Here is a 10,274-nt window from a genome sequence, read left to right on the forward strand (position 1 = left end):
AAAATTTATACTTCCTTTATGAAAGGCACAAACAGCTCCATGAAATATGGGTGGCACACTGAAGTTTTCTTATATATAATTTCAAAATGAAATGACTAGAATGGATTCTTAATTTTTTAGTTCCTCCATATTGTAAAACTTAACAGATTGCCTTACTCATTTCCACAGATTAAAGCATACTTAAGATTAAAGACTCTCATGACCTCCATAAAGATGAATTCTGAGGGACATAAAGTGTGGAAACATGAATTTTGTCTGTTCTTTCAAATCTGCTGAGACCTATTTTCCTTCAGCGAGAGATAATATCTTTTGTGCTCTTCCAAACTTTTTCCAGCTATTGGCCTCCTCTATTATTGCTGGCAAAAAATATAGTTATACTTACTCACTTTCAGAGTAAGTTCCTGGCATGCCTAATAATACCTACCTGCCTTTCAAAATCAAGGAATATAACAGAAATTATAATGGAAATCAACAGTCACCTGCCTCACTCCTTATACCATTTTCCAGAGGCAACTACTTTGAATCATTTTATTGCTATTTCCTAATTAATCAAATTTAGACATTTTCTCTTTACTTCCTGCTATAACAGTTGAAAATTCAGCACACTTATACCCCATCTCAGCTCACTTACCTTCCTTCTCAATTCTGTCAGTCATAGCCTATTCAGTATTTATTAGTAGTTTCTCTACTGCAGAGGTTGCAAACAGATGGCCTACAGGCTAGACCTGACAGTAGGTATATTTTGTTTGGATAGTTGTTTTTTTTTTAAGCCAACATGGAAAACTTATTAGATGTATTATTATTTTTTTTAATTCAAATGTTGGCCAGGCACAGTAGCTCACACCTACAATCCCAGCACTTTGGGAGGCTGAGGCAGGAGGATCACTTGAGCCCAAGAATTCAAGACCAGCCTAGGCAACAAAGTGGGAACCTATCTCTACAAAATAAAAAATATATAGGGAAAATTAGCAGGAGGTGGTAGTGTGTGCCTGTGGTCCCAGCTACTCGGGAGGCTGAGGTGGGGGCATTACTTGAGCCCAGGAGGTCCAGGCTGCAGTGAGCTGTGATTGCGCCACTGCACTCTCACCTGGGCGATAGAGCAAGACCTTTTCTCAAAAAAAAAGAAATGAAAAGAAAAGAAAATGTTTAACTTCTCACAAAAAGTCAGTTGTAGCACACCTGAGTTTCCTAGCATTGCTATAAAAAAGTACCACAAGCTGGATAACTTAAAATAGCAGAAATATATTCTCTCAAAGTTTTGGAAGATAAAAGACCAGAATCCAAATGTCAGCAGGGCTAGGCTCCCTTTGAAAGCCCTAGGGAAGAATGTTTCCTTGCTTCTTCTTAGCTTTTGCAAGCAATCCATGGCACTGGCTAGCTTGTAATTGTTATTACTCAAATTTCTGTCTCTGTCTTCATGTGGCTTTCGTGTGTGTGTGTGTGTGTGTGTGTGTGTGTGTGTGTGTGTGTGTGTGTGTCCGAATCTCCCCTTCTTGTCAGGACACTAGCCATTGAAGTTAGGGTACACCCTAATCCAGTATGACTTCATTTTAACTAATTACATGTGCAAAGACCTTATTTCCAAATGAGATAACCTTATGAGGTCCCAGATGCACATGGAATTTCAGGGGGATAACCAGTACATGAAAAATACAGCCCCTATCCCAAAAATTTATCTCGTTAAAATTAATGATCAAGTGACTGTACTTTCCAGGTGTGGCAGGTACCAGTTTGTATGCCAAAGTTTCACTCTTGTTGCCCAAGCTAGAGTGCAATGGTGCGATCTTGGCTCACTGCAACCTCTGCTGCCTCGGTTCAAGCAATTCTCCTGCCTCAGCCTCCCAAGTAGCTGGGATTACAAGCGTGCAACTGCTTATTTTTGTACTTTTAGTAGAGACAGGGTTTCACCACATTGCCCAGACTGGTCTCAAGCCCCTGACCTCAGGTGATCCGCCCACAACACCCTCCCGAAGTGTTGTGATAACAGGCGTGAGCCACTGCACCTGGCCTCCTGTTTCATGTTGAATTGTGTCCCTCAGAATTTACATGTTGCTGTTTTAATCACTGTATCTCAAAATATGGCCTTATTTGGAAATAAGGTCCCTGTAGGGGTAGTTAAGATGAAGTGAGCCTCTAATCAAATATAAATGATGTTCTTAAAAAGGGGGAGATTCAGAGATTCAGTCATACATAAAGAGACAAAGACATGTAAAGATGAAGGCAAAGACTGAAGCAACAGAAGCCAAGGAATACTGAAGATTACATTGAACTTGGAGAGAGGCATGAGCAGATTCTCCCTCACAGTCTTCAGAAGGAACTAACCCCAATGACACCTTTAGCTCAGTCTTCTAGCTTCCAGAATTGTGAGACAAAAAATTTCTGTTAAGATCCTTTTATGGTACTTTATTTTAGCAACCCCAGCAAACTGATACATCTGCATGTGTTAAATGTTGTAAAAGCTACATTGTATTGTAACTTTTTTTTTTTTTTGAGTTGGCTTCTCACTTTGTCACCCAGGCTGAAACGATTCTCCTGTCTCAGCCTCCTGAGTAGCTGGAACTACACGTGTGTGCCACCATACCCAGCTAATTTTTGTATTTTTAGTAGAGATGAGGTTTCGCCATGTTGGCCAGGCTGGTCTTGAACTCCTGACGTCAGGTGATCCACCCGCCTCAGCCTCCCAAAGTTCTGGGATCACAGGCGTGAGCCACTGCACAGCCTATGTTGTGAAAATTTAAGTAACTTTCGTGTTCTATCATCCTCAAATATCTGCTGATCTTAGGTTATCCATTGATATTTAAGAAGAAGTCAGTGGAATTCTGCTTCCACTTATGGAGTGGTGTCAATATGGAGTTTACTATACTGCCATAAAAAAACAGAAAACAAAATGTGTGAAATCAGTATTTTAAGTCCTTTTTTTCTTCCTTTCTTTTTTTGAGATGGAGTCTTGCTCTGTCACCCAGACTGGAGAGCAGTGGCACAATCTCGGTTCATTGCAACCTCCACCCCCAGGTTTAAGCAATTCTCTTGCCTCAGTCTCCCAAGCAGCTGGAATTACAGGCGTGCACCACAATGCCTGGGTAATTTTTTTTCTTGTAATTTTAGTAGAGATGGCGTTTCACCATGTTGGCTAGGCTGATCTCGAACTCCTGGCCTCAAGTGATCCACCTACCTCCGCCTCCCAAAGTGCTAGGATTACAGGTATGGGCCACCATACCTGGCTTGCTTTCCTTTTTTAGACAGGGTCTCACTCTGTTACCCAGGCTGGAGTGCAGTAGGATGATCATAGCTCACTGCAACCTTGGACTCCCAGGCTCAAGGAATCCTCCTGCTTCAGCTTTCTGAGTAGTTGGGACTACAGGTACAGACCACTACACCCAGCTAATTTTGTTATTTTTACTTTTATTTATTTATTTTGGCAGAGACAAGATCTCACTTTGTTGCCCCGGCTGGTGTTGAATTCCTGAACTTAAGCGATCCTCCTGCCTCAGCCTCCCAAAGTGCTGGGATTACAGGTGTGAGCCACCACCCCCAGCCCTAAACTATTTATTTTTAGCTATTGAAAGAAAGGAAATCAGTAAGGCGTGTCTTTTGATTGCTGCAGCTTCCTTCCTAAAGGCAATTCCTGGCTATGGCACAGAGAGGCGAAACACAAACGTCGCTGAGAGATTTCACTGAGCTAATGAAGTAGAGACAAAAACCTGGTATATTTTACCTGCTCTGGATATTTAAACAACAACAACAACTTGGGGAAGCTGAGGTGGCTGGAATTTGTGGGGCAGAGTTCCAAAGAGGGAGATACGGAGAGAAAGAGATCCAAAAGTTTGCATCACCTTGATTATTTGGCAGAATGTAATGTGTACTATGTGAGGTGAAATTACACAAGGCTGAGTGAAGAACAAAGTCTGGGAGCTCTAAGCTAAACAAGTCCTAGAGCTCACACAGGGCTAAAAGACGTTTGATCTTCTCCTTACTAGAGTGAAGATTCCTTCCGAAAAACCTGGGCATTTAGGCCAGGCACAGTGGCTCACACCTGTAATCCTAACACTTTGGGAGGCTGAGGGGGGCAGATCGCCTGAGGTCAGGAGTTCGAAGGCCAGCCTGACCAACATGGCGAAACCCCATCTTGACTAAAAATACAACAAATTAGCTGGATGTGGTGGCACATGGCTGTAATCCCCGCTACTCAGGAGGCTGAGGCAAGAAAATCACTTGAACCCAGGAGGCAAAGGTTGTAGAGAGCTGAGATCATGCCACTGCACTCCAGCATGGGCAAGAGAGTGAGACTCCGTCTCATAAAAAACAACAAAAACAAAACAAAACAAAAAACCTGGGTATTCAGCACAGAACCAAGAAGTGTTATGTCTTAGTAGTAGAGATAAATATCTTGGAATAAAAACTACTTTAGATCTTCCTTAACTAAGTATAAAAGTATGTCTTTAAATGATCAAGCTGATATCCAAGTAACTAAATTGCCTGTCAAATAAATTCAACATTTATTAAAAGAAACTATATAATGTTCACCTGCAATCTCAGCACTTTGGGAGGCTGAGGCGGGTGGATCACCTGAGTTCAGGAGCTCAAGACCAGCCTGACCATCATGCTGAAACCCTGTCCCTGCCAAAAAAAAAAAATAATTGTGGTGGAGTGCCTGTGATGCTAGCTACTCAGGAAGCTGAGGTGGGAGAATCGCTTGAACTCAGGAGGTGGAGGTTACAGTGAGCCAAGATTGATTGCCTCACTGCACTTTAGCCTGTACTAAAAGCACTAAAATTAGCTGGGCATGGTGGCAGATGTCTGTAGTCCCAGCTATTCGGGAGGCTGGGGCAGGAAAATAACATGAACCCAGAAGGCAGAGGTTGCAGTGAGCCCAGGTTGCACCACTGCACTCCAGCCTGGGTGACAGATTGAGACTCATTTCAAAAAAAATAATAAAATAAATAAAGCCTATTACCTGTATGTTTATCAGTTCTGAAGTTTATTATTCCTTTGCATAAATTTAAGGTTTTCTGGTATCATTTCCTTCACACTGAAAAATAGACTTTATATTTCTTGTCTGAAGACAAATTTGCTCAGCTTTTGTTTGTTTGAAAAAGTTTTAATTTTTTCTTTATTTGGAAAATATTTTTACTAGATGTAATAAAAATGAAGGCTGGGCACAGTGGGTCTCACCTGTAATCCCAGCACTTTGGGAGGCTGAGGTGGGCAGATCACAAGGTCAAAAGATCGAGACCATTCTGGCCAACATGGTGAAACCCCGTCTCTATGAAACCCCGTCTCTACTAAAAATACAAAAATTAGCTGGGCCATGGTGGCATGCACCTGTAATCTCAGCTACTCCGGAGGCTGAGGCAGGAGAATCACTTGAACCAGGAAGGCGGAAGTTGCAGTGAGCCGAGATCGCACAGCTGTACTCCAGTCTGGCAACAGAGCAAGACTCCATGTCAAAAAAAAAAAAAAAGAAAAAAAAGGTTAAGTATGAGAAACGGGATTTTTTTAGGGCCCTGAAATTATTCTGTTTGATGCTGTAATGGTGATACATGAATGTTTATGGCTAACATGAACTGACAGCCCAATCTAGAAAAAACTCCAATGTCCAATCACAGGTGAACAGATAGGCAAAATGTGGTACTGTATATCTGCTATATACTGTGAGGTACTACTCAGAAATAAAAAGTAATGAACTGATATGAGCTATGACACAAGGAATCTGAAAAACGTTATGCTGAGCGAAAGAAACTAGAACCACATACTCTGTGATTCAATGTATAAGAAATTCTAGGATATAAAAACAAATCCACAGTTAGTTGCCTGTGCAGTGTGGTGACTGTGGGCATTGATGGTAGAGAGGCTAGAGCCAACTTTTAATTTTTGTAATGAAATATTCTTTGCTTTGTGTGGTAATTACATGCTATATACATTTGCCAATATGTTATATTATGCATAAGCTATGCATCTATAAAGTTGACTTTTTTAAAAAAGAAGACAACATCAAGACTGACTGATTTGTGCACAAAAGATGAGATTCTCAATGACAAGTATCACTTGAGAATGCAGGTCAAGGACTGGCTTTTATGCTGGAAGCTTCCCACAGGTCAGAATGGTGAGTTTTCCTCTGTTATTTCAACTCTTCCCTGGTATCCCTGGTTCTCTCTAGGCAGTTCTTTTAAGAGTAATTCTCCTGCTGGTGTATACTAAGTATTTGCGTCCTCCCGAAATTTATATGTTGAAACCTAATCTCCAGTGTGGTTGTGCCTGGGTTTGGGAGGTGATTAGGTCATGAGCGTTGACCCCTCATGAATGGGATTAGTCTTCTTATAAAAAGACCCCACAGACCTCCTTTTCCCCTTTTGCCATGTGAAGACATAATGAGAAGACAATGTCTTTGAATAAATGCCGGCTCTCACCAGACACTGCAACTGCTGGTGCCTTGATCTTGGACGTCCCAGGCTCCAGGACTGTAAGAAATACATTTCTGTGGTTTATAAGCTACCCACTGTATGACATTTTGTCATAGCAGCCTGAATGACTAAGACACCTGCCATTTTCAACCTTCACCACCATCCACCTTGGCTGCACACTATTCAGTGCTTCAGGGTACGGGTCAGATTCAGTCTGTTGCCTGTGCACCTTTAAACTATTCTGTTTTGGCCTCACTTCTCCCTCTTTCTCTCTGTAATACTTTCAGTATCCAAGTCCAGAACCTCTCTAACTCCCTGCAAATTTAAAGTCATTAACTTGTTCTCAACATCTTTATTTATTGATGTGCATTCATTGACTTAATCCTAACTAAAAAGCAGTATATTGGTTATCAGTTACCTATTGCAGTGTAACAAATGCTTCACGCTCTAGGGGCTTAAAAGAACAATAAAAAGGGATAAGGACCATTGGAGGCCATCTGAAAGGCTGGCTAATATAGTTAGTAAATATTACTCGTGTGTCTATATTCATCTACTTCATTTTTATTCCACAGCAAGTCTTTCATCTGCTGCTTGTGAAGAAAATACCAATCACAGATACCACATATGGTAAGCATAACCAAGAAGTTTCTAGTATTTTTAAATTACATTTGTAGGCTAGGTGCAGTGGCTCATATCTGTAATCCTGCACTTTGGGAGGCCAAGGCGGGTGGATCACCTGAGGTCAGGAGTTTGAGACCAGCCTGGCCAACGTGGCAAAACCCTGTCTCTACTTGAAAATACAAAAATTAGCCGGGTGTGGTGGCATACGCCTGTAATCCCAGCTACTCAGGAGGCTGAGGCAGGAGAATCGCTTGAACCCAGGAGGCGGAGGTTGCAGTGAGCCGAGATCTTGCCATTGCACTCCAGCCTGGGTGACAGAGCGAGACTCTGTCTCAAAAAAATAAAAAAATAAAAAATAATTACATTTGTAGATACTCCTCTTTTTATTTTAAATTAACATACTTTTAAAAGCAGTTTTAGTTTTAAAGAAAAATAAATGGAAAGTGTTGCATTCCTACGCACCCTCCCCACCCCACCCCCAGTTTCTCCTATAGCTATCTTGCATGAGTATGCTACATTTGGCACAACTGATTGAGGAGCCGATATTGATGCACGGTAACTAAAGTCCATAGTTTACATTAGGGTTCATTCTTTGTGTTTTACATTCTATGGGTGTTGGCAGTGGGTATGGTAGCATGTGTCTACCTTCACAGTATCATATGGAATAGTTTTGCTTCCTTAAACATATCTCTTTCTCTGCCCATCCATTCACCCTCCCTTTCTTCCTTCCTCCCTGAATCTCTGCAATCTCTGATCTTTTTACTGCCTCCATGGTTTTGCCTTTTCCAGAATGTTGTATCATTGTAATCGCCGAATATGTAGACTTTTCAAATTGGCTTCTTTCACTTAGCAATATGCACATGAGTTTCCTCCACCTTTTTTTGTTTTCTGTATTTTTAGTAGGGATGGGGTTTCACCATGTTGGCCAGTCTGATCTTGAACTCCCTGCCTCAAGTGATCCACCTGCCTCAGCCTCCCAAAGTGCTGATATTACAGACATGAGCCACTGTGTCTGGCCCTCCATATCTTTTTGTGGCTTGATAACTCAGTTCTTTTTATCACTGAATAATACTTCATTCCATGGATGTGCTACAGGTTATCACTTTTTTGAAGAACATCTTGGTGGTTTCCAAATGTCGACACTTATGAATAAAGCGGCTATAAACATTTATGTGCAGGTCTTTATGTGAATGAATACTTCTTTTTCATTCCTGGTTTTTCAGGTTTACATTGGGTATTTTTTTTTTCTTATATGGTTCATTTCTTCCACACCTGAAAAAAATCCTTAATTTTGTTTTTACAAGCCTGAATTCTCATTAGATTTTCATTAAATATTAATTGTAAGAAAGTTTTCTCAAAGTTAATATAAACATTTAAAAATTTGTTGAGTGATTCTCAAAGTCCCTTGAGTTTCTAGGCTCTGGGCCATTTCCACAAAAAGATGAAATGGTGTGCTATAATTGAGATTGGAGCACTAAATAACTTTTCCGTAATGTAACCGAAAGTATCTTAACTTCTTTTCAGTTGATACTTTAAAGTCTATTTTGGCTTTCGGCGTTCGGCTTTCGGCTTTCGGCTCGGAGGAGGCCAAGGTGCAACTTTCTTCGGTCGTCCCGAATCCGGGTTTATCCGACACCAGCCGCCTCCACCATGCCGCCGAAGTTCGACCCCAACGAGACCAAAGTCGTATGCCTGAGGTGCACTGGGGGTGAAGTCGGTGCCACTTCTGTGCTTGCCCTCAAGATCGGCCCCCTCGGTCTGTCTCCAAAAACAGTTGGTGATGACATTGCCAAGGCAACGGGTGACCGGAAGGGCCTGAGGATCACGGTGAAACTGACCGTTCAGAACAGGCAGGCCCAGATTGAGGTGGTGCCTTCTGCCTCTGCCCTGATCACCAAAGCCCTTAAGGAACCACCAAGAGACGGAAAGAAACAGAAAAACATTAAACACAGCGGGAATATCACTTTCAATGAGATTGTCAACATTGCTCGACAGATGCGGCACTGATCTTTAGCCAGAGAACTCTCTGGAACTATTAAAGAGATCCTGGGGACTGCCCAGTCTGTGGGCTGTAATGTTGATGGCCACCACCCTCACGACGTCATAGATGACATCAACAGTGGTGCTGTGGAATGCCCAAATAGTTAAGAAGCACAAAGGAAAATATTTCAATAAAGGTCATTTAACAACTGGTGAAAAAAAAAAAAAGTCTATTTTGTAATTTATCTTTAACCCAATATTTCATTAAGTTAAGTGTAGATATTTATCACTGTATGTGAATTACTGAGTATTCCTTTTGATGACAGAATGAAAACTATGCTTCTTTAAGAGCATCTCCAAAAACATTACAGTGTGTTTTTTATTATTGTTTGAGCCATTCTAGAAGCCCTGAATATGCGCATGGTACCAAAACAAACTGCTTCTGTGTGGGGACACATATTTTGCTTTAGTTCTAGACAGCTGTAACGAACAGCTGTACTTTCTTAGCTGCACTATGTCCAACCCTTTTCCTTCTTATGTGAGGGAATTTCCCACTGTCTTGGTAATGCTCTTCTTCCTACTCTGGAGGCATTAGAGAACCTATCCCCAGGCACCTCCCTCCCCCCACCTCCAGTAGACTATGCATGGGCATGTGATCTAGGCTTAGCCAATGATCTTTTTTCCAGAACACTGATGCTTGACCAAATGACAGAAAGACAAAGGGGAGTTGATATTTAATTCACAGCAGTAGGGAGATTATCTCCAAGAGCACTGAGAATGAATACTAAAAGTGCCCTGCAACAAAGGTGGCTGTATCCTTCCCAGGCTATTGCTAAAATCTTTGTAGTTTCTTGGCTGTCTGGAGCCACCTGGGTCTCTATCCATTTTTCAAGCCTAGTATTATAGATTCCTGTGAGTTTGTTAGCCCTTGATAATGCCCTTCTAATAAATTCATTTTTCCCTTAAGATTGTTAAAGTAGCCATTTACTACCCATAAAAGTATTTCATGGAAATATTTGGATAATTAAAATCAATCAATTCATTCATAAGTTCTCCTAATATTCATTAAACACCTGCTGTATATTGTGGTAGAGCTTAAGAATATGGTGGTGTAATCACCATATTCTTAGAATATAATGGTGACAAAGAATATGATGGTGAGTAATAGACACTGTTTCTACTGTCTTGGAACCCACAGTCTATTGGAAGATACAAACAAGGAAAGAGATAATTGAAACACAGGCATGATGGAGAAGGATGCTATTCACCAGA

At 41.2% G+C, this 10,274-nt stretch overlaps 1 pseudogene; it reads left to right on the forward strand.

Moving 5' to 3' along the window:
• Positions 1-8,582: 8,582 nt before the first annotated feature.
• LOC108287629 lies at positions 8,583-9,230 on the forward strand (annotated as a pseudogene).
• Positions 9,231-10,274: the final 1,044 nt, after the last annotated feature.

The sequence above is a fragment of the Cebus imitator genome, unplaced genomic scaffold (assembly GCF_001604975.1).
Source record: "Cebus imitator isolate Cc_AM_T3 unplaced genomic scaffold, Cebus_imitator-1.0 Scaffold349, whole genome shotgun sequence".
NCBI classification, from domain to species: domain Eukaryota; kingdom Metazoa; phylum Chordata; class Mammalia; order Primates; family Cebidae; genus Cebus; species Cebus imitator.